Consider the following 23,071-nt stretch of genomic DNA (forward strand, 5'->3'; position numbering starts at 1 on the left):
GCACTCTATACACTCAATTTTCACATGTTGTTTTACTTCTGGACGCTGCAAATGGACTGCACATCTGTTGCATCGTGTGTATATATGTGTATTACCGTACTTTGAATTTTGATTTAAACCTTTACAACCCAACTACCTCAGATCAAGCAATTATAATGTAAAGTAGTAGATGTTTAAAAAAAGCACCAAATGCAAAAAGATAACAAAATAACAATACTAAATAGTCAAATAAGCAACTCCATTATTCTTTTAGAGAAAATATCTCAGCGGGGTCAAGTCATTCAATTCAAATCGACTGGTAATCAGATTCAATTAAAGACTAACTGATTGGGTGCAATGTTGTAGTGGCAGCACAACTAAATGAATGCACTGAATTTAAATGGGATTTATAAGTGTTTTCACATTTTATACTGTAAAACAAAAAATCACATAGGATTTATGGTTAAACACTGGAGCTACAGAATTTTACCAGAAATTACATTCAATTGGTATAGCACTTCAATAACCACCAATTTATTGGAACACTATTGTAGATTTTTCATTTCACTGAAACTAAAATTATATTGCTCCACCACCACATGCACACACCCCTTTTTTACTGTATAACTCTAGCAACCACAAGTATTTTATTTTTATTTTTTTAAGAAGAAAATGACTGACTATTCTTCTGTCTGTTCAGATATCACTACTTTTACATGATAAGAGAAGTAATTTTTAAAGAAGGCTCAGCAAAATACCCAGCATTCAATAGTACTGGCATGCTGGAACTTGCAAACTACACTCCTCAACTGCACGGAAAAAAAATAGAAAAAAACAGTCATACATTGTCCGCAGTACTTTCCACTCATTCGCTTACACTTTGTACTCCATCCTTTCTACACAAAAAGCATCATCCCGCTGTTACAGAGTAAAGAAGGTTGCACAGAGTCCTTTTCTTGCTGTTCTGTCTCTTTAGAACAGAAGGACACTTTGCGCTTCACAGAATGCAAGTCTACAAGTACTGCTGCTTAGATGTGGTTGAATGTTAGGCCCCTAAGAAATACATGTGAAGCAACAGCAATGCTTTACAAGGTGTCTATTGTTTATATAAATAAACATAAAACAGGTTACGAAAACATGCTGTAAAATCCAAATCATATTTTATCATAGTTTCACATGCTTAAACTAATAGTAATTGTTTAGTATAAATGATCGTCATGTGAAAGACATTGTTTAGTATTCTTTCATTCATTCATTCTCTCAACCGCTTATCCTCACAAGGGTCACGGGGGGTGCTAAGGCCTATCCCAGCTATCTACGGGCACCAGGCGGGGGACAAAAGAATGAACATAATTTAAAGTAATTGCTCTACAGTTGTACTGCATACCGGAGGTCATTTAATTCATTCAGATCAAGAACCTCAAATAACATATCGGCTGGTATTGTTGGAGATGGAAATCCAACTCATTTTATCTCTGAGGGCTAGCTGCGAATGCACTTGCATTATGTCAGTAAAATTCTAGAAATCATAGCGAAAGGGTTATTTTTCAAGAAAATCTGTTCCCGAAAGACCGACAAATTGTCTTTATTTGATGCTCTTGTCAGGAGAGGTTGGATTGCCTTTCCTGGCATGACGTCACGATAACTATCAGCTGTCACTAATTACGTGATTAGATTATTTTTGGCGTCACTGGACAAGGTCCAAGTGGACATGGGGAAGCTGGAGCACCTCTTTGAGTCCAGGGCCAAAGAGACGCCATGGGCCAAGAAAGCGCCAGAGAGCAAAAAGTCCGAGATCCTGGTCCTGGACTCCAAGCGGAGCACCGCCATCAACATCGGGATGACGGTCCTGCCCGCCGTTCACGTCATCAAGAGCGCCATCCTCAACTTTGACGACTTTGCCATCAACAAGGAGGGTGTGGAGAAGATCCTGAGCATGACGCCCACAGAGGAGGAGAAGCAGAAGATCCGCGAGGCTCGCTCGGCCAATCCCGACGTTCCCCTGGGGACGGCCGAGGAATTCCTCTCGGGCCTGGCTTCCGTCAGCGCCTTGACCCCCCGCCTGCAGCTGTGGTCTTTCAAACTCAACTATGAGGCACTCGAGCAGGAGATCGCCGAGCCCCTGTTTGACCTGAAGTTGGGCATGGAGCAGCTGGCCGGCAACCGGACCTTCAAGAAGATCCTGGCCACGCTGCTGGCCGTGGGGAACTTCCTCAACGGGTGTCCTCCTCACCAGAATCTTCAGGCTCCCTCCATGGTGAATCAATTCCTCTGGGCATAGGCATAAGATAACTTGGGCGCTCTCTGGTGGTTGTACGCACCTGGGCATCATGATGAAACGGTAAAGGCTTCCCAGGGCGACGTGCATAGCAGTGGTGGGGCGTATGAGTACGCTGCGGCTCTAACTCTTCTACCAGCTGTGGCTCATCTCTAGAAATGATGTGCCTGAGAGCCCCGCACCACGGTGTGTCCATTACAAAATTCCTAAACGATTCTGAGGGGTTTCTTATACATTCCAAGCAGTCCGGTGTCTTCGAGGTGGATGGTTTGCGTCGCCGAGTGCGTCGGCGCGAGCGTGGGTGGCGCTCCGCTGGGTCCATAATGGTTGGATCGTGCTGTTACGATTTCGCCGCGTAGTGCGACGCGATCGTAGGGTAAGTTGAACCCAGATGCAGAGTCGCCGAAGTAATTGGAAAGGTGAGGCAGATCTGTAGCTCTTGTTGGTTGATTTAATAAACGGGGTAACATAACTTAAACAACTTGGCTTGACCACTCATTACAAACGAACTGAACATGCGGCGTGGCGTCAATGGAAACAGCAATTACTACGAGGATTAACAGGAAACGAAACCAGAACTTAACCAGTCGATCCAACCGCGTCCACAGAAAATCATAATGCTTAAATACCAAAAATAATCTAATCACGTAATTAGTGACAGCTGATAGTTATCGTGACGTCATGCCAGGAAAGGCAATCCAACCACTCCTGACAGCTCTGAGTGATTTTGGATCCTTTGTTTCTCCCCCAAGTAATGAGGACATGTTCTTTTTAAGATAGCTCTCCATCTAAGTCCTACTATAGGTCCAGTCTTGGTAAAAGGTGCATGATGACAACTGATCTATCTGAAATCCAGAATTTGATCTGGATTTCAGATAGATCACCCATGAAATGTCGAAAAAGATGCGGGGTATGATGCTCACAGCACCTGGTATTCCCAAGCGGTCTCCCAATCAGGTACTAACCAGGCCGTACCATGCTTGGCTTCCGAGATCGGACGAGATCGGGCCTTTTCAGGATGGTATAGCCGTGAGCGGTACTGCTTTTGTAGATGGACACCCATGAAATGTCGAAAAAGATGCGGGGTATGCTGCTCACAGCACCTGGTATTCCCAAGCGGTCTCCCAATCAGGTACTAAACAGGCCGAACCATGCTTGGCTTCCGAGATCGGAGGAGATCGGGCCTTTTCAGGGTGGTATGGCCGTGAGCGGTACTGCTCTTGCAGATGGACACCCATGAAATGTCGAAAAAGATGCGGGGTATGATGCTCACAGCACCTGGTATTCCCAAGCGGTCTCCCAATCAGGTACTAACCAGGCCGAACCATGCTTGGCTTCCGAGATCGGACGAGATCGGGCCTTTTCAGGGTGGTATGGCCGTAAACGGTACTGCACTAGCAGATGGACACCCATGAAATGTCGAAAAAGATGCGGGGCATGGTTCTCACAGCACCTGGTATTCCCAAGCGGTCTCCCAATCTGGTACTAAACAAGTCTAACCATGCTTGGCTTCCGAGATCGGGCGAGATCGGGCCTTTTCAGGGTGGTATGGCCGTGAGCAGTACTGCTTTTGCAGATGGACACCCATGAAATGTCGAAAAAGATGCGGGGTATGATGCTCACAGCACCTGGTATTCCCAAGCGGTCTCCCAACCAGGTACTAACCAGGCCCAACCATGCTTGGCTTCCAAGATCGGACGAGATCGGGCCTTTTCAGGGTGGTATGGCCGTGAGCGGTACTGCACTAGCAGATGGACACCCATGAAATGTCGAAAAAGATGCGGGGTATGATGCTCACAGCACCTGGTATTCCCAAGCGGTCTCCCAACCAGCTACTAACCAGGCCCAACCATGCTTGGCTTCCGATATCGGACGAGATCAGGCCTTTTCAGGGTGGTATGGCCGTGAGCGGTACTGCTCTTGCAGATGGACACCCATGAGCTAAAGTATTAATTCGACCTTCTACACCTGCTACCCAAATCAATTGGGATTTGACATTATTCTAAGTCAGTTGGAATATTCAGGTTATAAAAGAGGGGGGAAAAGGCAGGAATATATACAGCTATGTTTTACTTTTGTGCATTTCAGGCCAAATTGGTATTTGTCTTTGAGTCAGCAATAATAACAAAGGAGTAAAGTCAGCTTGATTGCAGTAAGACTTTTTGCACTCTATACACTCAATTTTCACATGTTGTTTTACTTCTGGACGCTGCAAATGGACTGCACATCTGTTGCATCGTGTGTATATATGTGTATTACCGTACTTTGAATTTTGATTTAAACCTTTACAACCCAACTACCTCAGATCAAGCAATTATAATGTAAAGTAGTAGATGTTTAAAAAAAGCACCAAAAGCAAAAAGATAACAAAATAACAATACTAAATAGTCAAATAAGCAACTCCATTATTCTTTTAGAGAAAATATCTCAGCGGGGTCAAGTCATTCAATTCAAATCGACTGGTAATCAGATTCAATTAAAGACTAACTGATTGGGTGCAATGTTGTAGTGGCAGCACAACTAAATTAATTCACTGAATTTAAATGGGATTTATAAGTGTTTTCACATTTTATACTGTAAAACAAAAAATCACATAGGATTTATGGTTAAACACTGGAGCTACAGAATTTTACCAGAAATTACATTCAATTGGTATAGCACTTCAATAACCACCAATTTATTGGAACACTATTGTAGATTTTTCATTTCACTGAAACTAAAATTATATTGCTCCACCACCACATGCACACACCCCTTTTTTACTGTATAACTCTAGCAACCACAAGTATTTTATTTTTATTTTTTTAAGAAGAAAATGACTGACTATTCTTCTGTCTGTTCAGATATCACTACTTTTACATGATAAGAGAAGTAATTTTTAAAGAAGGCTCAGCAAAATACCCAGCATTCAATAGTACTGGCATGCTGGATCTTGCAAACTACACTCCTCAACTGCACGGAAAAAAAATAGAAAAAAACAGTCATACATTGTCTGCAGTACTTTCCACTCATTCGCTTACACTTTGTACTCCATCCTTTCTACACAAAAAGCATCATCCCGCTGTTACAGAGTAAAGAAGGTTGCACAGAGTCCTTTTCTTGCTGTTCTGTCTCTTTAGAACAGAAGGACACTTTGCGCTTCACAGAATGCAAGTCTACAAGTACTGCTGCTTAGATGTGGTTGAATGTTAGGCCCCTAAGAAATACATGTGAAGCAACAGCAATGCTTTACAAGGTGTCTATTGTTTATATAAATAAACATAAAACAGGTTACGAAAACATGCTGTAAAATCCAAATCATATTTTATCATAGTTTCACATGCTTAAACTAATAGTAATTGTTTAGTATAAATGATCGTCATGTGAAAGACATTGTTTAGTATTCTTTCATTCATTCATTCTCTCAACCGCTTATCCTCACAAGGGTCACGGGGGGTGCTAAGGCCTATCCCAGCTATCTACGGGCACCAGGCGGGGGACAAAAGAATGAACATAATTTAAAGTAATTGCTCTACAGTTGTACTGCATACCGGAGGTCATTTAATTCATTCAGATCAAGAACCTCAAATAACATATCGGCTGGTATTGTTGGAGATGGAAATCCAACTCATTTTATCTCTGAGGGCTAGCTGCGAATGCACTTGCATTATGTCAGTAAAATTCTAGAAATCATAGCGAAAGGGTTATTTTTCAAGAAAATCTGTTCCCGAAAGACCGACAAATTGTCTTTATTTGATGCTCTTGTCAGGAGAGGTTGGATTGCCTTTCCTGGCATGACGTCACGATAACTATCAGCTGTCACTAATTACGTGATTAGATTATTTTTGGCGTCACTGGACAAGGTCCAAGTGGACATGGGGAAGCTGGAGCACCTCTTTGAGTCCAGGGCCAAAGAGACGCCATGGGCCAAGAAAGCGCCAGAGAGCAAAAAGTCCGAGATCCTGGTTCTGGACTCCGAGCGGAGCACCGCCATCAACATCGGGATGACGGTCCTGCCCGCCGTTCACGTCATCAAGAGCGCCATCCTCAACTTTGACGACTTTGCCATCAACAAGGAGGGTGTGGAGAAGATCCTGAGCATGACGCCCACAGAGGAGGAGAAGCAGAAGATCCGCGAGGCTCGCTCGGCCAATCCCGACGTTCCCCTGGGGACGGCCGAGGAATTCCTCTCGGGCCTGGCTTCCGTCAGCGCCTTGACCCCCCGCCTGCAGCTGTGGTCTTTCAAACTCAACTATGAGGCACTCGAGCAGGAGATCGCCGAGCCCCTGTTTGACCTGAAGTTGGGCATGGAGCAGCTGGCCGGCAACCGGACCTTCAAGAAGATCCTGGCCACGCTGCTGGCCGTGGGGAACTTCCTCAACGGGTGTCCTCCTCACCAGAATCTTCAGGCTCCCTCCATGGTGAATCAATTCCTCTGGGCATAGGCATAAGATAACTTGGGCGCTCTCTGGTGGTTGTACGCACCTGGGCATCATGATGAAACGGTAAAGGCTTCCCAGGGCGACGTGCATAGCAGTGGTGGGGCGTATGAGTACGCTGCGGCTCTAACTCTTCTACCAGCTGTGGCTCATCTCTAGAAATGATGTGCCTGAGAGCCCCGCACCACGGTGTGTCCATTACAAAATTCCTAAACGATTCTGAGGGGTTTCTTATACATTCCAAGCAGTCCGGTGTCTTCGAGGTGGATGGTTTGCGTCGCCGAGTGCGTCGGCGCGAGCGTGGGTGGCGCTCCGCTGGGTCCATAATGGTTGGATCGTGCTGTTACGATTTCGCCGCGTAGTGCGACGCGATCGTAGGGTAAGTTGAACCCAGATGCAGAGTCGCCGAAGTAATTGGAAAGGTGAGGCAGATCTGTAGCTCTTGTTGGTTGATTTAATAAACGGGGTAACATAACTTAAACAACTTGGCTTGACCACTCATTACAAACGAACTGAACATGCGGCGTGGCGTCAATGGAAACAGCAATTACTACGAGGATTAACAGGAAACGAAACCAGAACTTAACCAGTCGATCCAACCGCGTCCACAGAAAATCATAATGCTTAAATACCAAAAATAATCTAATCACGTAATTAGTGACAGCTGATAGTTATCGTGACGTCATGCCAGGAAAGGCAATCCAACCACTCCTGACAGCTCTGAGTGATTTTGGATCCTTTGTTTCTCCCCCAAGTAATGAGGACATGTTCTTTTTAAGATAGCTCTCCATCTAAGTCCTACTATAGGTCCAGTCTTGGTAAAAGGTGCATGATGACAACTGATCTATCTGAAATCCAGAATTTGATCTGGATTTCAGATAGATCACCCATGAAATGTCGAAAAAGATGCGGGGTATGATGCTCACAGCACCTGGTATTCCCAAGCGGTCTCCCAATCAGGTACTAAACAGGCCGAACCATGCTTGGCTGCCGAGATCGGACGAGATCGGGCCTTTTCAGGGTGGTATGGCCGTGAGCGGTACTGCTCTTGCAGATGGACACCCATGAAATGTCGAAAAAGATGCGGGGCATGATGCTCACAGCACCTGGTATTCCCAAGCGGTCTACCAATCAGGTACGAACCAGGCCGAACCATGCTTGGCTGCCGAGATCGGACGAGATCGGGCGAGATCGGGCCTTTTCAGGGTGGTATGGCCGTGAGCGGTACTGCTTTTGCAGATGGACACCCATGAAATGTCGAAAAAGATGCGGGGCAAGATGCTCACAGCATCTGGTATTCCCAAGCGGTCTCCCAATCAGGTACTAAACAGGCGGAACCCTGCTTGGCTGCCGAGATCGGACGAGATCGGGCGAGATCGGGCCTTATCAGGGTGGTATGGCCGTGAGCGGTACTGCTCTTGCAGATGGACACCCATGAAATGTCGAAAAAGGTGCGGGGTATGATGCTCACAGCACCTGGTATTCCCAACCAGTCTCCCAATCAGGTACCAACCAGGCCGAACCATGCTTGGCTGCCGAGATCGGACGAGATCGGGCGAGATCGGGCCTTTTCAGGGTGGTATGGCCGTGAGCGGTACTGCTCTTGCAGATGGACACCCATGAAATGTCGAAAAAGATGCGGGGTATGATGCTCACAGCACCTGGTATTCCCAAGCGGTCTCCCAATCAGGTTCTAACCAGGCCGAACCATGCTTGGCTGCCGAGATCGGACGAGATCGGGCGAGATCGGGCCTTTTCAGGGTGGTATGGCCGTGAGTGGTACTGTACTAGCAGATGGACACCCATGAAATGTCGAAAAATATGCGGGGTATGATGCTCACAGCACCTGGTATTCCCAAGCGGTCTCCCAATCAGGTACGAACCAGGCCGAACCTTGCTTGGCTTCTGAGATCGGACGAGATCGGGCCTTTTCAGGGTGGTATGGCCGCGAGTGGTACTGCGCCTGCAGATGGACACCCATGAAATGTCGAAAAAGATGCGGGGTATGATGCTCACAGCACCTGGTATTCCCAAGGGGCCTCCCAATCAGGTACTAACCAGGCCGAACCATGCTTGGCTTCCGAGATCGGACGAGATTGGGCCTTTTCAGGGTGGTATGGCCGGGGGCGGTACTGCACTAGCAGATGGACACCCATGAAATGTCGAAAAAGGTGCGGGGTATGATGCTCACAGCATCTGGTATTCCCAAGCGGTCTCCCAATCAGGTACTAACCAGGCCGAACCATGCTTGGCTTCCGAGATCAGACGAGATCGGGCCTTTTCAGGGTGGTATGGCCGTGAGCGGTACTGCACCAGCAGATGGACACCCATGAAATGTCGAAAAAGATGCTGGGTATGATGCTCACAGCACCTGGTATTCCCAAGCGGTCTCCCAATCAGGTACTAACCAGGCCGAACCATGCTTGGCTTCCGAGATCAGAGGAGATCGGGCCTTTTCAGGGTGGTATGGCCGTGAGCGGTACTGCTCTTGCAGATGGACACCCATGAAATGTCGAAAAAGATGCGGGGTATGATGCTCACAGCACCTGGTATTCCCAAGCGGTCTCCCAATCAGGTACTAACCAGGCCGAACCATGCTTGGCTTCCGAGATCGGACGAGATCGGGCCTTTTCGGGGTGGTATGGCCGTGAGCGGTACTGCACTAGCAGATGGACACCCATGAAATGTCGAAAAAGATGCGGGGTATGATGCTCACAGCACCTGGTATTCCCAAGTGGTCTCCCAATCAGGTACTAACCAGGCCGAACCATGCTTGGCTTCCGAGATCAGACGAGATCGGGCCTTTTCAGGGTGGTATGGCCGTAAGCGGTACTGCTTTTGCAGATGGACACCCATGAAATGTCGAAAAAGATGCGGGGTATGATGCTCACAGCACTTGGTATTCCCAAGCGGTCTCCCAATCAGGTACTAAACGGGCCGAACCATGCTTGGCTGCCGAGACAGGACGAGATCGGGCCTTTTCAGGGTGGTATGGCCGTGAGCGGTACTGCACTAGCAGATGGACACCCATGAAATGTCGAAAAAGATGCGGGGTATGATGCTCACAGCACTTGGTATTCCCAAGCCGTCTCCCAATCAGGTACTAACCAGGCCGAACCATGCTTGGCTTCCGAGATCGGACGAGATCGGGCCTTTTCAGGGTGGTATGGCCGTGAGCGGTACTGCTCTTGCAGATGGACACCCATGAAATGTCGAAAAAGATGCGGGGTATGATGCTCACGGTACCTGGTATTCCCAAGCGGTCTCCCAATCAGGTACTAACCAGGCCGAGCCATGCTTGGCTTCCGAGATCGGACGAGATCGGTCCTTTTCAGGGTGGTATGGCCGTAAGCAGTACTGCTCTTGCAGATGGACACCCATGAAATGTCGAAAAAGATGCGGGGTATGATGCTCACAGCACCTGGTATTCCCAAGCGGTCTCCCAATCAGGTACTAAACAGGCCGAACCATGCTTGGCTTCCGAGATCGGACGAGATCGGGCCTTTTCAGGGTGGTATGGCCGTGAGCGGTACTGCACTAGCAGATGGACACCCATGAAATGTCGAAAAAGATGCGGGGTATGATGCTCACAGGACCTGGTATTCCCAAGCGGTCTCCCAATCAGGTACTAACCAGGCCGAACCATGCTTGGCTTCCGAGATCGGGCGAGATCGAGCCTTTTCAGGGTGGTATGGCCGTGAGCGGTACTGCTCTTGCAGATGGACACCCATGAAATGTCGAAAAAGATGCGGGGTATGATGCTCACAGCACCTGGTATTCCCAAGCGGTCTCCCAATCAGGTACTAAACAGGCCGAACCATGCTTGGCTTCCAAGATCGGACGAGATAGGGCCTTTTCAGGGTGGTATGGCCGTGAGCGGTACTGTTCATGCAGATGGACACCCATGAAATGTCGAAAAAGATGCGGGGTATGATGCTCACAGCACCTGGTATTCCCAAGCGGTCTCCCAATCAGGTACTAAACAGGCCGAACCATGCTTGGCTTCAAAGATCGGACGAGATCGGGCCTTTTCAGGGTGGTATGGCCGTGAGCGGTACTGCACTAGCAGATGGACACCCATGAAATGTCGAAAAAGATGCGGGGTATGATGCTCACAGGACCTGGTATTCCCAAGCGGTCTCCCAATCAGGTACTAACCAGGCCGAACCATGCTTGGCTTCCGAGATCGGGCGAGATCGAGCCTTTTCAGGGTGGTATGGCCGTGAGCGGTACTGCTCTTGCAGATGGACACCCATGAAATGTCGAAAAAGATGCGGGGTATGATGCTCACAGCATCTGGTATTCCCAAGCGGTCTCCCAATCAGGTACTAACCAGGCCGAACCATGCTTGGCTTCCGAGATCAGACGAGATCGGGCCTTTTCAGGGTGGTATGGCCGTGAGCGGTACTGCACCAGCAGATGGACACCCATGAAATGTCGAAAAAGATGCTGGGTATGATGCTCACAGCACCTGGTATTCCCAAGCGGTCTCCCAATCAGGTACTAAACGGGCCGAACCATGCTTGGCTGCCGAGACAGGACGAGATCGGGCCTTTTCAGGGTGGTATGGCCGAGAGCGGTACTGGTCTTGCAGATGGACACCCATGAAATGTCGAAAAAGATGCGGGGTATGAAGCTCACAGCACCTGGTATTCCCAAGCGGTCTCCCAATCAGGTACTAAACGGGCCGAACCATGCTTGGCTGCCGAGACAGGACGAGATCGGGCCTTTTCAGGGTGGTATGGCCGTGAGCGGTACTGCTCTTGCAGATGGACACCCATGAAATGTCGAAAAAGATGCGGGGTATGATGCTCACAGCACCTGGTATTCCCAAGCGGTCTCCCATTCAGGTACTAAACAGGCTGAACCATGCTTGGCTTTCGAGATCGGACGAGATCGGGCCTTTTCAGGGTGGTATGGCCGTGAGCGGTACTGCTCTTGCAGATGGACACCCATGAAATGTCGAAAAAGATGCGGGGTATGATGCTCACAGCACCTGGTATTCCCAAGCGGTCTCCCAATCAGGTACTAACCAGGCCGAACCATGCTTGGCTTCCGAGATCGGACGAGATCGGGCCTTTTCGGGGTGGTATGGCCGTGAGCGGTACTGCACTAGCAGATGGACACCCATGAAATGTCGAAAAAGATGCGGGGTATGATGCTCACAGCACCTGGTATTCCCAAGTGGTCTCCCAATCAGGTACTAACCAGGCCGAACCATGCTTGGCTTCCGAGATCGGACGAGATCGGGCCTTTTCAGGGTGGTATGGCCGTAAGCGGTACTGCTCTTGCAGATGGACACCCATGAAATGTCGAAAAAGATGCGGGGTATGATGCTCACAGCACTTGGTATTCCCAAGCGGTCTCCCAATCAGGTACTAAACGGGCCGAACCATGCTTGGCTGCCGAGACAGGACGAGATCGGGCCTTTTCAGGGTGGTATGGCCGTGAGCGGTACTGCACTAGCAGATGGACACCCATGAAATGTCGAAAAAGATGCGGGGTATGATGCTCACAGCACTTGGTATTCCCAAGTGGTCTCCCAATCAGGTACTAACCAGGCCGAACCATGCTTGGCTTCCGAGATCAGACGAGATCGGGCCTTTTCAGGGTGGTATGGCCGTGAGCGGTACTGCACCAGCAGATGGACACCCATGAAATGTCGAAAAAGATGCTGGGTATGATGCTCACAGCACCTGGTATTCCCAAGCGGTCTCCCAATCAGGTACTAAACGGGCCGAACCATGCTTGGCTGCCGAGACAGGACGAGATCGGGCCTTTTCAGGGTGGTATGGCCGTGAGCGGTACTGCATTAGCAGATGGACACCCATGAAATGTCGAAAAAGATGCGGGGTATGATGCTCACAGCACCTGGTATTCCCAAGCGGTCTCCCAATCAGGTACTAAACAGGCCGAACAATGCTTGGCTTCCGAGATCGGGCGAGATCGGGCCTTTTCAGGGTGGTATGGCCGTGAGCGGTACTGCTCTTGCAGATGGACACCCATGAAATGTCGAAAAAGATGCGGGGTATGATACTCACAGCACCTGGTATTCCCAAGCGGTCTCCCAATCAGGTACTAAACAGGCCGAACCATGCTTGGCTTCCGAGATCAGACGTGATCGGGCCTTTTCAGGGTGGTATGGCCGTGAGCGGTACTGCTCTTGCAGATGGACACCCATGAAATGTCGAAAAAGATGCGGGGTATGATGCTCACAGGACCTGGTATTCCCAAGCGGTCTCCCAATCAGGTACTAACCAGGCCGAACCATGCTTGGCTTCCGAGATCAGACGAGATCGGGCCTTTTCAGGGTGGTATGGCCGTGAGCGGTACTGCACCAGCAGATGGACACCCATGAAATGTCGAAAAAGATGCTGGGTATGATGCTCACAGCACCTGGTATTCCCAAGCGGTCTCCCAATCAGGTACTAACCAGGCCGAACAATGCTTGGCTTCCGAGATCGGAGGAGATCGGGCCTTTTCAGGGTGGCATAGCCGTGAGCGGTACTGCTCTTGCAGATGGACACCCATGAAATGTCGAAAAAGATGCGGGGTATGATGCTCACAGCACCTGGTATTCCCAAGCGGTCTCCCAATCAGGTACTAACCATGCCGAATCATGCTTGGCTTCCGAGATCGGACGAGATCGGGCCTTTTCGGGGTGGTATGGCCGTGAGCGGTACTGCACTAGCAGATGGACACCCATGAAATGTCGAAAAAGATGCGGGGTATGATGCTCACAGCACCTGGTATTCCCAAGCGGTCTCCCAATCAGGTACTAACCAGGCCGAACAATGCTTGGCTTCCGAGATCGGACGAGATCGGGCCTTTTCAGGGTGGTATGGCCGTGAGCGGTACTGCTCTTGCAGATGGACACCCATGAAATGTCGAAAAAGATGCGGGGTATGATGCTCACAGCACTTGGTATTCCCAAGCGGTCTCCCAATCAGGTACTAAACGGGCCGAACCATGCTTGGCTGCCGAGACAGGACGAGATCGGGCCTTTTCAGGGTGGTATGGCCGTGAGCGGTACTGCTCTTGCAGATGGACACCCATGAAATGTCGAAAAAGATGCGGGGTATGATGCTCACAGCAGCTGGTATTCCCAAGCGGTCTCCCATTCAGGTACTAAACAGGCTGAACCATGCTTGGCTTCCGAGATTGGACGAGATCGGGGCTTTTCAGGGTGGTATGGCCGTGAGCAGTACTGCACTAGCAGATGGACACCCATGAAATGTCGAAAAAGATGCGGGGTATGATGCTCACAGCACTTGGTATTCCCAAGCGGTCTCCCAATCAGGTACTAAACAGGCCGAACCATGCTTGGCTTCCGAGATCGGACGAGATCGGGCCTTTTCAGGGTGGTATGGCCGTAAGCGGTACTGCACCAGCAGATGGACACCCATGAAATGTCGAAAAAGATGCGGGGTATGATGCTCACAGCACCTGGTATTCCCAAGCGGTCTCCCAATCAGGTACTAACCAGGCCGAACAATGCTTGGCTGCCGAGATCGGACGAGATCGGACGAGATCGGGCCTTATCAGGGTGGTATGGCCGTGAGCGGTACTGCTCTTGCAGATGGACACCCATGAAATGTCGAAAAAGATGCGGTGTATGATGCTCACAGCACCTGGATTTCCCAAGCGGTCTCCCAATCAGGTACTAACCAGGCCGAACCATGCTTGGCTGCCGAGATCAGACGAGATCGGACGAGATCGGGCCTTATCAGGGTGGTATGGCCGTGAGCGGTACTGCTCTTGCAGATGGACACCCATGAAATGTCGAAAAAGATGCAGGATATGATGCTCACAGCACCTGGTATTCCCAAGCGGTCTCCCAATCAGGTACTAACCAGGCCGAAGCATGCTTGGCTGCCGAGATCGGACGAGATCGGGCCTTTTCAGGGTGGTATGGCCGTGAGCGGTACTGCTCCTGCAGATGGACACCCATGAAATGTCGAAAAAGATGCGGGGTATGGTGCTCACAGCACCTGGTATTCCCAAGCGGTCTCCCAATCAGGTACTAACCAGGCCGAACCATGCTTGGCTTCCGAGGTCGGACGAGATCGGGCCTTTTCAGGGTGGTATGGCCGTGAGCGGTACTGGGCTTGCAGATGGACACCCATGAAATGTCGAAAAAGATGCGGGGTATGACGCTCACAGCATCTGGTATTCCCAAGCGGTCTCCCAATCAGGTACTAACCAGGCCGAACAATGCTTGGCTGCAGAGATCGGACGAGATCGGGCCTTTTCAGGGTGGTATGGCCGTGAGCGGTATTGCCCTTGCAGATGGACACCCATGAAATGTCGAAAAAGATGCGGGGTATGATGCTCACAGCACCTGGTATTCCCAAGCGCTCTCCCAATCAGGTACTAACCAGGCCGAACCATGCTTGGCTTCCGAGATCGGACGAGATCGGGCCTTTTCAGGGTGGTATGGCCGTGAGCGGTACTGCTCTTGCAGATGGACACCCATGAAATGTCGAAAAAGATGCGGGGTATGACGCTCACAGCATCTGGTATTCCCAAGCGGTCTCCCAATCAGGTACTAACCAGGCCGAACAATGCTTGGCTGCAGAGATCGGACGAGATCGGGCCTTTTCAGGGTGGTATGGCCGTGAGCGGTATTGCCCTTGCAGATGGACACCCATGAAATGTCGAAAAAGATGCGGGGTATGATGCTCACAGCACCTGGTATTCCCAAGCGCTCTCCCAATCAGGTACTAACCAGGCCGAACCATGCTTGGCTTCCGAGATCGGACGAGATCGGGCCTTTTCAGGGTGGTATGGCCGTGAGCGGTACTGCTCTTGCAGATGGACACCCATGAAATGTCGAAAAAGATGCGGGGTATGATGCTCACAGCACCTGGTATTCCCAAGCGGTCTCCCAATCAGGTACTAACCAGGCCGAACTTTGCTTGGCTTCCGAGATCGGACGAGATCAGGCTTTTTCAGGGTGGTATGGCCGTGAGCGATACTGCTCTTGCAGATGGACACCCATGAAATGTCGAAAAAGATGCGGGGTATGATGCTCACAGCACCTGGTATTCCCAAGCGGTCTCCCAATCAGGTACTAACCAGGCCGAACTATGCTTGGCTTCCGAGATCGGGCGAGATCGGGCCTTTTCAGGGTGGTATGGCCGTGAGCGGTACTGCTCTTGCAGATGGACACCCATGAAATGTCGAAAAAGATGCGGGGTATGATGCTCACAGCACCTGGTATTCCCAAGCGGTCTCCCAATCAGGCACTAAACAGGCCGAACCATGCTTGGCTTCCAAGATCGGACGAGATCGGGCCTTTTCAGGGTGGTATGGCCGTGAGCGGTACTGCACTAGCAGATGGACACCCATGAAATGTCGAAAAAGATGCGGGGTATGATGCTCAGAGCACCTGGTATTCCCAAGCGGTCTCCCAATCAGGTACTAAACAGGCCGAACCATGCTTGGCTTCCACGATCGGACGAGATCGGGCCTTTTCAGGGTGGTATGGCCGTGAGCGGTACTGCACTTGCAGATGGACACCCATGAAATGTCGAAAAAGATGCGGGGTATGGTGCTCACAGCATCTGGTATTCCCAAGCGGTCTCCCAATCAGGTACTAAACAGGCCGAACCATGCTTGGCTTCCGAGATCGGACGAGATCGGGCCTTTTCAGGGTGGTATGGCCGTGAGCGGTACTGCACTAGCAGATGGACACCCATGAAATGTCGAAAAAGATGCGAGGTATGATGCTCACAGCACCTGGTATTCCGAAGCGGTCTCCCAATCAGGTACTAAACAGACCGAACCATGCTTGGCTGCCGAGATCGGACGAGATCGGGCCTTTTCAGGGTGGTATGGCCGTGAGCAGTACTGCACTAGCAGATGGACACCCATGAAATGTCGAAAAAGATGCGGGGTATGATGCTCACAGCACCTGGTATTTCCAAGCGGTCTACCAATCAGGTACTAACCAGGCCGAACCATGCTTGGCTTCCAAGAACGGACGAGATCGGGCCTTTTCAGGGTGGTATGGCCGTGCGCGGTACTGCACTAGCAGATGGACACCCATGAAATGTCGAAAAAGATGCGGGGTACGATGCTCACAGCACCTGGTATTCCCAAGCGGTCTTCCAACCAGGTACTAACCAGGCCGAACCATGCTTGGCTTCCGAGATCGGACGAGATCGGGCCTTTTCAGGGTGGTATGGCCGTGAGCGGTACTGCTGTTGCAGATGGACACCCATGAAATGTCGAAAAAGATGCGGGGCATGGTTCTCACAGCACCTGATATTCCCAAGCGGTCTCCCAATCTGGTACTAAACAAGTCTAACCATGCTTGGCTTCCGAGATCGGACGAGATCGGGCCTTTTCAGGGTGGTATGGCCGTGAGCGGTACTGCACTAGCAGATGGACACCCATGAAATGTCGAAAAAGATGCGGGGTATGATGTACACAGCACCTGGTATTCCCAAGCGGACTCCCAATCAGGTACTAACCAGGCCGAACCATGCTTGGCTTCCAAGATCGGACGAGATCGGGCCTTTTCAGGGTGGTATGGCCGTGAGCGGTACTGCACTAGCAGATGGACACCCATGAAATGTCGAAAAAGATGCGGGGTATGATGCTCACAGCACCTGGTATTCCCAAGCGATCTCCCAATCAGGTACTAACCAGGCCGAACCATGCTTGGCTTCCGAGATCGGGCGAGATCGAGCCTTTTCAGGGTGGTATGGCCGTGAGCGGTACTGTTCTTGCAGATGGACACCCATGAAATGTCGAAAAAGATGCGGGGTATGATGCTCACAGCACCTGGTATTCCCAAGCGGTCTCCCAATCAGGTACTAACCAGGCCGAACCATGCTTGGCTTCCGAGTTCGGACGAGATTGGGCCTTTTCAGGGTGGTATGGCCGTGAGCGGTACTGCACTAGCAGATGGACACCCATGAAATGTCGAAAAAGATGCGGGGTATGAACTCACAGCACCTGGTATTCCCAAGCGGTCTCCCAATCAGGTACTAAACAGGCCGAACCATGCTTGGCTGCCGAGACCGGACGAGATCGGGCCTTTTCAGGGTGGTATGGCCGTGAGCGGTACTGCACTAGCAGATGGACACCCATGAAATGTCGAAAAAGACGCGGGGTATGATGCTCACAGCACCTGGTATTCCCAAGCAGTCTCCCAACCAGGTACTAACCAGGCCAAACCATGCTTGGCTTCCGAGATCGGACGAGATCGGGCCTTTTCAGGGTGGTATGGCCGTGTGCGGTACTGCTCCTGCAGATGGACACCCATGAAATGTCGAAAAAGATGCAGGGTATGATGCTCACAGCACCTGGTATTCCCAAGCGGTCTCCCAATCAGGTACTAACCAGGCCGAACCATGCTTGGATTCCGAGATCGGGCGAGATCGGGCCTTTTCAGGGTGGTATGGCCGTGAGCGGTACTGCTCTTGCAGATGGACACCCATGAAATGTCGAAAAAGATGCGGCGTATGATGCTCACAGCACCTGGTATTCCCAAGCGGTCTCCCATTCAGGTACTAAACAGGCCGAACCATGCTTGGCTGCCGCGATCGGACGAGATCGGGCCTTTTCAGGGTGGTATGGCCGTGAGCGGTACTGCTCTTGCAGATGGACACCCATGAAATGTCGAAAAAGATGCGGGGTATGATGCTCACAGCACCTGGTATTCCCAAGCGGTCTCCCAATCAGGTACTAACCAGGCCGAACCATGCTTGGCTTCCGAGATCGGACAATCGGGCCTTTTCAGGGTGGTATGGCCGTGAGCGGTACTGCACTAGCAGATGGACACCCATGAAATGTCGAAAAAGATGCGGGGTATGATGCTCACAGCACCTGGTATTTCCAAGCAGTCTCCCAATCAGGTACTAACCAGGCCGAACCATGCTTGGCTTTCCGAGATCGGACGAGATCGGGCCTTTTCAGGGTGGTATGGCCGTGAGCGGTACTGCACTAGCAGATGGACACCCAAGAAATGTCAAAAAAGATGCGGGGTATGATGCTCACAGCACCTGGTATTTCCAAGCGGTCTCCCAATCAGGTACTAACCAGTCCGAACCATGCCTGGCTTCCGAGATCGGACGAGATCGGGCCTTTTCAGGGTGGTATGGCCGTGAGCGGTACTGCTCTTGCAGATGGACACCCATGAAATGTCGAAAAAGATGCAGGGTATGATGCTCACAGCACCTGGTAATCCCAAGCGGTCTCCCAATCAGGTAGTAACCAGGCCGAATCATGCTTGGCTGCCGAGATCGGGCGAGATCGGGCCTTTTCAGGGTGGTATGGCCATGAGCAGTACTGCTCTTGCAGATGGACACCCATTAAATGTCGAAAAAGATGCGGGGTATGATGCTCACAGCACCTGGTATTTCCAAGCGGTCTCCCAATCAGGTACTAACCAGGCCTAACCATGCTTGGCTTCCGAGATCGGACAATCGGGCCTTTTCAGGGTGGTATGGCCGTGAGCGGTACTGCACCACCAGATGGACACCCATGAAATGTCGAAAAAGATGCGGGGTATGATGCTCACAGCACCTGGTATTCCCAAGCGGTCTCCCAATCAGCTACGAACCAGGCCGAACCATGCTTGGCTTCCGAAATCGGACGAGATCGGGCCTTTTCAGGGTGGTATGGCCGAGAGCGGTACTGCTCTTGCAGATGGACACCCATGAAATGTCGAAAAAGATGCGGGGTATGATGCTCACAGCACCTGGTATTCCCAAGCAGTCTCCCAATCAGGTACTAAACAGGCCGAACCATGCTCGGCTTCCGAGATCGGACGAGATCGGGCGAGATCGGGCCTTATCAGGGTGGTATGGCCGTGAGCGGTACTGCTCTTGCAGATGGACACCCATGAAATGTCGAAAAAGATGCGGGGTATGATGCTCACAGCACCTGGTATTCCCAAGCGGTCTCCCAATCAGGTACTAACCAGGCCGAACCATGCTTGGCTTCCGAGATCGGACGAGATCGGGCGAGATCGGGCCTTATCAGGGTGGTATGACCGTGAGCGGTACTCTCCTTGCAGATGGACACCCATGAAATGTCGAAAAAGATGCGGGGTATGATGCTCACAGCACCTGGTATTCCCAAGCGGTCTCCCAATCAAGTACTAACCAGGCCGAACCATGCTTGGCTGCCGAAATCGGACGAGATCGGGCGAGATCGGGCCTTATCAGGGTGGTATGGCTGTGAGCGGTACTGCTCTTGCAGATGGACACCCATGAAATGTCGAAAAAGATGCAGGGTATGATGCTCACAGCACCTGGTATTCCCAAGCGGTCTCCCAATCAGGTACTAACCAGTCCGAACGATGCTTGGCTGCCGAGATCGGACGAGATCGGACGAGATCGGGCCTTTTCAGGGTGGTATGGCCGTGAGCGGTACTGCACTAGCAGATGGACACCCATGAAATGTCGAAAAAGATGCGGGGTATGATGCTCACAGAACCTGGTATTCCCAAGCGGTCTCCCAATCAGGTACTAAACAGGCCCAAACCATGCTTGGCTTCCGATATCGGACGAGATCGGGCCTTATCAGGGTGGTATGGCCGTGAGCGGTACTGCACTAGCAGATGGACACCCATGAAATGTCGAAAAAGATGCGGGGTATGATGCTCACAGCACCTGGTATTCCGAAGCGGTCTCCCAATCAGGTACTAAACAGGCCGAACCATGCTTGGCTGCCGAGATCGGACAAGATCGGGCCTTTTCAGGGTGGTATGGCCGTGAGCGGTACTGCACTAGCAGATGGACACCCATGAAATGTCGAAAAAGATGCGGGGTATGATGCTCACAGCACCTGGTATTCCGAAGCGGTCTCCCAATCAGGTACTAAACAGGCCGAACGATGCTTGGCTGCCGAGATCGGACGAGATCGGGCCTTTTCAGGGTGGTATGGCCGTGAGCGGTACTGCACTAGCAGATGGACACCAATGAAATGTCGAAAAAGATGCAGGGTATGATGCTCACAGAACCTGGTATTCCCAAGCAGTCTCCCAATCAGGTACTAACCAGGCCGGACCATGCTTGGCTTCCGAGATCGGGCCTTTTCAGGGTGGTATGGCCTTGAGCGGTACTGCTTTTGCAGATGGACACCCATGAAATGTCGAAAAAGATGCGGGGTATGATGCTCACAGCACCTGGTATTCCCAAGCGGTGTCCCAATCAGGTACTAAACAGGCCAAACCATGCTTGGCTTCCGAGATCGGACGAGAACGGGCCTTTTCAGGGTGGTATGGCCGTGAGCGGTACTGCTCCTGCAGATGGACACCCATGAAATGTCGAAAAAGATGCGGGGTATGATGCTCACTGCACCTGGTATTCCCAAGCGGTCTCCCAATCAGGTACTAACCAGGCCGAACCATGCTTGGCTTCCGAGATCGGACGAGATCGGGCCTTTTCAGGGTGGTATGGCCGTGAGCGGTACTGCACTAGCAGATGGACACCCATGAAATGTCGAAAAAGATGCGGGGTATGATGCTCACAGCACCTGGTATTCCCAAGCGGTCTCCTAATCAGGTACTGACCAGGCCGAACCATGCTTGGCTTCCGAGATCGAACGAGATCGGGCCTTTTCAGGGTGGTATGGCCGTGAGCGGTACTGTACTAGCAGATGGACACCCATGAAATGTCGAAAAAGATGCGGGGTATGATGCTCACAGCACCTGGTATTCCCAAGCGGTCTCCCAATCAGGTACTAACCAGGCCGAACCATGCTTGGCTGCCGAGATCGGACGAGATCGGACGAGATCGGGCCTTTTCAGGGTGGTATGGCAGTAATCGGTACTGCTCTTGCAGATGGACACCCATGAAATGTCGAAAAAGATGCAGGGTATGATGCTCACAGCACCTGGTATTCCCAAGCGGTCTCCCAATCAGGTACTAACCAGGCCGAACCATGCTTGGCTTCCAAGAACGGACGAGATCGGGCCTTTTCAGGGTGGTATGGCCGTGCGCGGTACTGCACTAGCAGATGGACACCCATGAAATGTCGAAAAAGATGCGGGGTACGATGCTCACAGCACCTGGTATTCCCAAGCGGTCTTCCAACCAGGTACTAACCAGGCCGAACCATGCTTGGCTTCCGAGATCGGACGAGATCGGGCCTTTTCAGGGTGGTATGGCCGTGAGCGGTACTGCTGTTGCAGATGGACACCCATGAAATGTCGAAAAAGATGCGGGGCATGGTTCTCACAGCACCTGATATTCCCAAGCGGTCTCCCAATCAGGTACTAACCAGGCCGAACCATGCTTGGCTTCCGAGTTCGGACGAGATCGGGCCTTTTCAGGGTGGTATGGCCGTGAGCGGTACTGCACTAGCAGATGGACACCCATGAAATGTCGAAAAAGATGCGGGGTATGATGTACACAGCACCTGGTATTCCCAAGCGGACTCCCAATCAGGTACTAACCAGGCCGAACCATGCTTGGCTTCCAAGATCGGACGAGATCGGGCCTTTTCAGGGTGGTATGGCCGTGAGCGGTACTGCACTAGCAGATGGACACCCATGAAATGTCGAAAAAGATGCGGGGTATGATGCTCACAGCACCTGGTATTCCCAAGCGATCTCCCAATCAGGTACTAACCAGGCCGAACCATGCTTGGCTTCCGAGATCGGGCGAGATCGAGCCTTTTCAGGGTGGTATGGCCGTGAGCGGTACTGTTCTTGCAGATGGACACCCATGAAATGTCGAAGAAGATGCGGGGTATGATGCTCACAGCACCTGGTATTCCCAAGCGGTCTCCCAATCAGGTACTAACCAGGCCGAACCATGCTTGGCTTCCGAGTTCGGACGAGATTGGGCCTTTTCAGGGTGGTATGGCCGTGAGCGGTACTGCACTAGCAGATGGACACCCATGAAATGTCGAAAAAGATGCGGGGTATGAACTCACAGCACCTGGTATTCCCAAGCGGTCTCCCAATCAGGTACTAAACAGGCCGAACCATGCTTGGCTGCCGAGATCGGACGAGATCGGGCCTTTTCAGGGTGGTATGGCCGTGAGCGGTACTGCACTAGCAGATGGACACCCATGAAATGTCGAAAAAGACGCGGGGTATGATGCTCACAGCACCTGGTATTCCCAAGCAGTCTCCCAACCAGGTACTAACCAGGCCAAACCATGCTTGGCTTCCGAGATCGGACGAGATCGGGCCTTTTCAGGGTGGTATGGCCGTGTGCGGTACTGCTCCTGCAGATGGACACCCATGAAATGTCGAAAAAGATGCAGGGTATGATGCTCACAGCACCTGGTATTCCCAAGCGGTCTCCCAATCAGGTACTAACCAGGCCGAACCATGCTTGGATTCCGAGATCGGGCGAGATCGGGCCTTTTCAGGGTGGTATGGCCATGAGCGGTACTGCTCTTGCAGATGGACACCCATGAAATGTCG

General features: G+C 51.2%; 1 non-coding gene and 92 pseudogenes across 1 annotated transcript; all 93 read right to left on the reverse strand.

Moving 5' to 3' along the window:
* Positions 1–3,173: 3,173 nt before the first annotated feature.
* Positions 3,174–3,292, reverse strand: LOC144189037 (5S ribosomal RNA; annotated as a pseudogene).
* A 56-nt stretch (positions 3,293–3,348) lies between these two features.
* On the reverse strand, positions 3,349–3,467 carry LOC144189279 (5S ribosomal RNA; annotated as a pseudogene).
* Positions 3,468–3,523: 56 nt separating this feature from the next.
* On the reverse strand, positions 3,524–3,642 carry LOC144187955 (5S ribosomal RNA; annotated as a pseudogene).
* Positions 3,643–3,698: 56 nt separating this feature from the next.
* LOC144183469 (5S ribosomal RNA) lies at positions 3,699–3,817 on the reverse strand (annotated as a pseudogene).
* A 56-nt stretch (positions 3,818–3,873) lies between these two features.
* On the reverse strand, positions 3,874–3,992 carry LOC144191557 (5S ribosomal RNA). Its single transcript, XR_013325012.1, has one exon. It is a non-coding gene; the product is annotated as a 5S ribosomal RNA (ribosomal RNA).
* A 56-nt stretch (positions 3,993–4,048) lies between these two features.
* Positions 4,049–4,167, reverse strand: LOC144187342 (5S ribosomal RNA; annotated as a pseudogene).
* A 3,427-nt stretch (positions 4,168–7,594) lies between these two features.
* Positions 7,595–7,713, reverse strand: LOC144188795 (5S ribosomal RNA; annotated as a pseudogene).
* Positions 7,714–7,769: 56 nt separating this feature from the next.
* On the reverse strand, positions 7,770–7,898 carry LOC144185605 (5S ribosomal RNA; annotated as a pseudogene).
* Positions 7,899–7,954: 56 nt separating this feature from the next.
* LOC144187057 (5S ribosomal RNA) lies at positions 7,955–8,083 on the reverse strand (annotated as a pseudogene).
* Positions 8,084–8,139: 56 nt separating this feature from the next.
* On the reverse strand, positions 8,140–8,268 carry LOC144186572 (5S ribosomal RNA; annotated as a pseudogene).
* Positions 8,269–8,324: 56 nt separating this feature from the next.
* On the reverse strand, positions 8,325–8,453 carry LOC144186852 (5S ribosomal RNA; annotated as a pseudogene).
* Positions 8,454–8,509: 56 nt separating this feature from the next.
* On the reverse strand, positions 8,510–8,628 carry LOC144183650 (5S ribosomal RNA; annotated as a pseudogene).
* A 56-nt stretch (positions 8,629–8,684) lies between these two features.
* LOC144185996 (5S ribosomal RNA) lies at positions 8,685–8,803 on the reverse strand (annotated as a pseudogene).
* A 56-nt stretch (positions 8,804–8,859) lies between these two features.
* On the reverse strand, positions 8,860–8,978 carry LOC144189885 (5S ribosomal RNA; annotated as a pseudogene).
* A 56-nt stretch (positions 8,979–9,034) lies between these two features.
* Positions 9,035–9,153, reverse strand: LOC144188059 (5S ribosomal RNA; annotated as a pseudogene).
* Positions 9,154–9,209: 56 nt separating this feature from the next.
* LOC144188197 (5S ribosomal RNA) lies at positions 9,210–9,328 on the reverse strand (annotated as a pseudogene).
* Positions 9,329–9,384: 56 nt separating this feature from the next.
* On the reverse strand, positions 9,385–9,503 carry LOC144187259 (5S ribosomal RNA; annotated as a pseudogene).
* Positions 9,504–9,559: 56 nt separating this feature from the next.
* Positions 9,560–9,678, reverse strand: LOC144186793 (5S ribosomal RNA; annotated as a pseudogene).
* Positions 9,679–9,734: 56 nt separating this feature from the next.
* Positions 9,735–9,853, reverse strand: LOC144182377 (5S ribosomal RNA; annotated as a pseudogene).
* Positions 9,854–9,909: 56 nt separating this feature from the next.
* Positions 9,910–10,028, reverse strand: LOC144191605 (5S ribosomal RNA; annotated as a pseudogene).
* Positions 10,029–10,084: 56 nt separating this feature from the next.
* Positions 10,085–10,203, reverse strand: LOC144187606 (5S ribosomal RNA; annotated as a pseudogene).
* Positions 10,204–10,259: 56 nt separating this feature from the next.
* On the reverse strand, positions 10,260–10,378 carry LOC144183088 (5S ribosomal RNA; annotated as a pseudogene).
* Positions 10,379–10,434: 56 nt separating this feature from the next.
* LOC144191448 (5S ribosomal RNA) lies at positions 10,435–10,553 on the reverse strand (annotated as a pseudogene).
* A 56-nt stretch (positions 10,554–10,609) lies between these two features.
* LOC144182526 (5S ribosomal RNA) lies at positions 10,610–10,728 on the reverse strand (annotated as a pseudogene).
* Positions 10,729–10,784: 56 nt separating this feature from the next.
* Positions 10,785–10,903, reverse strand: LOC144183089 (5S ribosomal RNA; annotated as a pseudogene).
* A 56-nt stretch (positions 10,904–10,959) lies between these two features.
* On the reverse strand, positions 10,960–11,078 carry LOC144189887 (5S ribosomal RNA; annotated as a pseudogene).
* A 56-nt stretch (positions 11,079–11,134) lies between these two features.
* LOC144186471 (5S ribosomal RNA) lies at positions 11,135–11,253 on the reverse strand (annotated as a pseudogene).
* A 56-nt stretch (positions 11,254–11,309) lies between these two features.
* On the reverse strand, positions 11,310–11,428 carry LOC144184614 (5S ribosomal RNA; annotated as a pseudogene).
* A 56-nt stretch (positions 11,429–11,484) lies between these two features.
* Positions 11,485–11,603, reverse strand: LOC144191739 (5S ribosomal RNA; annotated as a pseudogene).
* A 56-nt stretch (positions 11,604–11,659) lies between these two features.
* LOC144188198 (5S ribosomal RNA) lies at positions 11,660–11,778 on the reverse strand (annotated as a pseudogene).
* A 56-nt stretch (positions 11,779–11,834) lies between these two features.
* LOC144182546 (5S ribosomal RNA) lies at positions 11,835–11,953 on the reverse strand (annotated as a pseudogene).
* Positions 11,954–12,009: 56 nt separating this feature from the next.
* On the reverse strand, positions 12,010–12,128 carry LOC144186794 (5S ribosomal RNA; annotated as a pseudogene).
* A 56-nt stretch (positions 12,129–12,184) lies between these two features.
* LOC144189392 (5S ribosomal RNA) lies at positions 12,185–12,303 on the reverse strand (annotated as a pseudogene).
* Positions 12,304–12,359: 56 nt separating this feature from the next.
* On the reverse strand, positions 12,360–12,478 carry LOC144185030 (5S ribosomal RNA; annotated as a pseudogene).
* A 56-nt stretch (positions 12,479–12,534) lies between these two features.
* On the reverse strand, positions 12,535–12,653 carry LOC144182553 (5S ribosomal RNA; annotated as a pseudogene).
* Positions 12,654–12,709: 56 nt separating this feature from the next.
* LOC144190245 (5S ribosomal RNA) lies at positions 12,710–12,828 on the reverse strand (annotated as a pseudogene).
* A 56-nt stretch (positions 12,829–12,884) lies between these two features.
* On the reverse strand, positions 12,885–13,003 carry LOC144190053 (5S ribosomal RNA; annotated as a pseudogene).
* A 56-nt stretch (positions 13,004–13,059) lies between these two features.
* LOC144182701 (5S ribosomal RNA) lies at positions 13,060–13,178 on the reverse strand (annotated as a pseudogene).
* Positions 13,179–13,234: 56 nt separating this feature from the next.
* Positions 13,235–13,353, reverse strand: LOC144183727 (5S ribosomal RNA; annotated as a pseudogene).
* Positions 13,354–13,409: 56 nt separating this feature from the next.
* LOC144189064 (5S ribosomal RNA) lies at positions 13,410–13,528 on the reverse strand (annotated as a pseudogene).
* A 56-nt stretch (positions 13,529–13,584) lies between these two features.
* LOC144186795 (5S ribosomal RNA) lies at positions 13,585–13,703 on the reverse strand (annotated as a pseudogene).
* A 56-nt stretch (positions 13,704–13,759) lies between these two features.
* LOC144186591 (5S ribosomal RNA) lies at positions 13,760–13,878 on the reverse strand (annotated as a pseudogene).
* Positions 13,879–13,934: 56 nt separating this feature from the next.
* Positions 13,935–14,053, reverse strand: LOC144191478 (5S ribosomal RNA; annotated as a pseudogene).
* A 56-nt stretch (positions 14,054–14,109) lies between these two features.
* On the reverse strand, positions 14,110–14,238 carry LOC144186087 (5S ribosomal RNA; annotated as a pseudogene).
* Positions 14,239–14,294: 56 nt separating this feature from the next.
* Positions 14,295–14,423, reverse strand: LOC144184468 (5S ribosomal RNA; annotated as a pseudogene).
* Positions 14,424–14,479: 56 nt separating this feature from the next.
* LOC144190115 (5S ribosomal RNA) lies at positions 14,480–14,598 on the reverse strand (annotated as a pseudogene).
* A 56-nt stretch (positions 14,599–14,654) lies between these two features.
* LOC144183095 (5S ribosomal RNA) lies at positions 14,655–14,773 on the reverse strand (annotated as a pseudogene).
* A 56-nt stretch (positions 14,774–14,829) lies between these two features.
* LOC144185948 (5S ribosomal RNA) lies at positions 14,830–14,948 on the reverse strand (annotated as a pseudogene).
* A 56-nt stretch (positions 14,949–15,004) lies between these two features.
* Positions 15,005–15,123, reverse strand: LOC144190015 (5S ribosomal RNA; annotated as a pseudogene).
* A 56-nt stretch (positions 15,124–15,179) lies between these two features.
* On the reverse strand, positions 15,180–15,298 carry LOC144185949 (5S ribosomal RNA; annotated as a pseudogene).
* A 56-nt stretch (positions 15,299–15,354) lies between these two features.
* LOC144190016 (5S ribosomal RNA) lies at positions 15,355–15,473 on the reverse strand (annotated as a pseudogene).
* A 56-nt stretch (positions 15,474–15,529) lies between these two features.
* On the reverse strand, positions 15,530–15,648 carry LOC144189444 (5S ribosomal RNA; annotated as a pseudogene).
* A 56-nt stretch (positions 15,649–15,704) lies between these two features.
* On the reverse strand, positions 15,705–15,823 carry LOC144191163 (5S ribosomal RNA; annotated as a pseudogene).
* A 56-nt stretch (positions 15,824–15,879) lies between these two features.
* LOC144182448 (5S ribosomal RNA) lies at positions 15,880–15,998 on the reverse strand (annotated as a pseudogene).
* A 56-nt stretch (positions 15,999–16,054) lies between these two features.
* Positions 16,055–16,173, reverse strand: LOC144186407 (5S ribosomal RNA; annotated as a pseudogene).
* Positions 16,174–16,229: 56 nt separating this feature from the next.
* LOC144190944 (5S ribosomal RNA) lies at positions 16,230–16,348 on the reverse strand (annotated as a pseudogene).
* Positions 16,349–16,404: 56 nt separating this feature from the next.
* LOC144182579 (5S ribosomal RNA) lies at positions 16,405–16,523 on the reverse strand (annotated as a pseudogene).
* Positions 16,524–16,579: 56 nt separating this feature from the next.
* Positions 16,580–16,698, reverse strand: LOC144186489 (5S ribosomal RNA; annotated as a pseudogene).
* Positions 16,699–16,754: 56 nt separating this feature from the next.
* Positions 16,755–16,873, reverse strand: LOC144183259 (5S ribosomal RNA; annotated as a pseudogene).
* A 56-nt stretch (positions 16,874–16,929) lies between these two features.
* On the reverse strand, positions 16,930–17,048 carry LOC144191291 (5S ribosomal RNA; annotated as a pseudogene).
* A 56-nt stretch (positions 17,049–17,104) lies between these two features.
* LOC144183431 (5S ribosomal RNA) lies at positions 17,105–17,223 on the reverse strand (annotated as a pseudogene).
* A 56-nt stretch (positions 17,224–17,279) lies between these two features.
* On the reverse strand, positions 17,280–17,398 carry LOC144191964 (5S ribosomal RNA; annotated as a pseudogene).
* Positions 17,399–17,454: 56 nt separating this feature from the next.
* Positions 17,455–17,573, reverse strand: LOC144188649 (5S ribosomal RNA; annotated as a pseudogene).
* A 55-nt stretch (positions 17,574–17,628) lies between these two features.
* Positions 17,629–17,747, reverse strand: LOC144191469 (5S ribosomal RNA; annotated as a pseudogene).
* Positions 17,748–17,803: 56 nt separating this feature from the next.
* LOC144188335 (5S ribosomal RNA) lies at positions 17,804–17,922 on the reverse strand (annotated as a pseudogene).
* Positions 17,923–17,978: 56 nt separating this feature from the next.
* On the reverse strand, positions 17,979–18,097 carry LOC144187418 (5S ribosomal RNA; annotated as a pseudogene).
* Positions 18,098–18,153: 56 nt separating this feature from the next.
* On the reverse strand, positions 18,154–18,272 carry LOC144191267 (5S ribosomal RNA; annotated as a pseudogene).
* A 56-nt stretch (positions 18,273–18,328) lies between these two features.
* On the reverse strand, positions 18,329–18,445 carry LOC144183712 (5S ribosomal RNA; annotated as a pseudogene).
* A 56-nt stretch (positions 18,446–18,501) lies between these two features.
* LOC144183420 (5S ribosomal RNA) lies at positions 18,502–18,621 on the reverse strand (annotated as a pseudogene).
* A 56-nt stretch (positions 18,622–18,677) lies between these two features.
* LOC144185321 (5S ribosomal RNA) lies at positions 18,678–18,796 on the reverse strand (annotated as a pseudogene).
* Positions 18,797–18,852: 56 nt separating this feature from the next.
* Positions 18,853–18,971, reverse strand: LOC144187133 (5S ribosomal RNA; annotated as a pseudogene).
* A 56-nt stretch (positions 18,972–19,027) lies between these two features.
* Positions 19,028–19,144, reverse strand: LOC144184825 (5S ribosomal RNA; annotated as a pseudogene).
* Positions 19,145–19,200: 56 nt separating this feature from the next.
* LOC144184338 (5S ribosomal RNA) lies at positions 19,201–19,319 on the reverse strand (annotated as a pseudogene).
* Positions 19,320–19,375: 56 nt separating this feature from the next.
* On the reverse strand, positions 19,376–19,504 carry LOC144186903 (5S ribosomal RNA; annotated as a pseudogene).
* Positions 19,505–19,560: 56 nt separating this feature from the next.
* On the reverse strand, positions 19,561–19,689 carry LOC144182299 (5S ribosomal RNA; annotated as a pseudogene).
* Positions 19,690–19,745: 56 nt separating this feature from the next.
* Positions 19,746–19,874, reverse strand: LOC144184756 (5S ribosomal RNA; annotated as a pseudogene).
* A 56-nt stretch (positions 19,875–19,930) lies between these two features.
* LOC144187240 (5S ribosomal RNA) lies at positions 19,931–20,059 on the reverse strand (annotated as a pseudogene).
* Positions 20,060–20,115: 56 nt separating this feature from the next.
* On the reverse strand, positions 20,116–20,235 carry LOC144183880 (5S ribosomal RNA; annotated as a pseudogene).
* Positions 20,236–20,291: 56 nt separating this feature from the next.
* Positions 20,292–20,410, reverse strand: LOC144183174 (5S ribosomal RNA; annotated as a pseudogene).
* Positions 20,411–20,466: 56 nt separating this feature from the next.
* Positions 20,467–20,585, reverse strand: LOC144183684 (5S ribosomal RNA; annotated as a pseudogene).
* Positions 20,586–20,806: 221 nt separating this feature from the next.
* On the reverse strand, positions 20,807–20,925 carry LOC144191941 (5S ribosomal RNA; annotated as a pseudogene).
* Positions 20,926–20,981: 56 nt separating this feature from the next.
* On the reverse strand, positions 20,982–21,100 carry LOC144188985 (5S ribosomal RNA; annotated as a pseudogene).
* A 56-nt stretch (positions 21,101–21,156) lies between these two features.
* LOC144190640 (5S ribosomal RNA) lies at positions 21,157–21,275 on the reverse strand (annotated as a pseudogene).
* Positions 21,276–21,331: 56 nt separating this feature from the next.
* On the reverse strand, positions 21,332–21,460 carry LOC144186719 (5S ribosomal RNA; annotated as a pseudogene).
* A 56-nt stretch (positions 21,461–21,516) lies between these two features.
* LOC144182705 (5S ribosomal RNA) lies at positions 21,517–21,635 on the reverse strand (annotated as a pseudogene).
* A 56-nt stretch (positions 21,636–21,691) lies between these two features.
* LOC144183270 (5S ribosomal RNA) lies at positions 21,692–21,810 on the reverse strand (annotated as a pseudogene).
* A 56-nt stretch (positions 21,811–21,866) lies between these two features.
* Positions 21,867–21,985, reverse strand: LOC144188624 (5S ribosomal RNA; annotated as a pseudogene).
* A 56-nt stretch (positions 21,986–22,041) lies between these two features.
* On the reverse strand, positions 22,042–22,160 carry LOC144183432 (5S ribosomal RNA; annotated as a pseudogene).
* Positions 22,161–22,216: 56 nt separating this feature from the next.
* Positions 22,217–22,335, reverse strand: LOC144181708 (5S ribosomal RNA; annotated as a pseudogene).
* Positions 22,336–22,391: 56 nt separating this feature from the next.
* On the reverse strand, positions 22,392–22,510 carry LOC144188650 (5S ribosomal RNA; annotated as a pseudogene).
* Positions 22,511–22,565: 55 nt separating this feature from the next.
* On the reverse strand, positions 22,566–22,684 carry LOC144189639 (5S ribosomal RNA; annotated as a pseudogene).
* A 56-nt stretch (positions 22,685–22,740) lies between these two features.
* On the reverse strand, positions 22,741–22,859 carry LOC144188336 (5S ribosomal RNA; annotated as a pseudogene).
* A 56-nt stretch (positions 22,860–22,915) lies between these two features.
* On the reverse strand, positions 22,916–23,034 carry LOC144188531 (5S ribosomal RNA; annotated as a pseudogene).
* Positions 23,035–23,071: the final 37 nt, after the last annotated feature.

The sequence above is a fragment of the Stigmatopora nigra genome, unplaced genomic scaffold, assembly GCF_051989575.1.
Source record: "Stigmatopora nigra isolate UIUO_SnigA unplaced genomic scaffold, RoL_Snig_1.1 HiC_scaffold_24, whole genome shotgun sequence".
NCBI lineage: Eukaryota > Metazoa > Chordata > Actinopteri > Syngnathiformes > Syngnathidae > Stigmatopora > Stigmatopora nigra.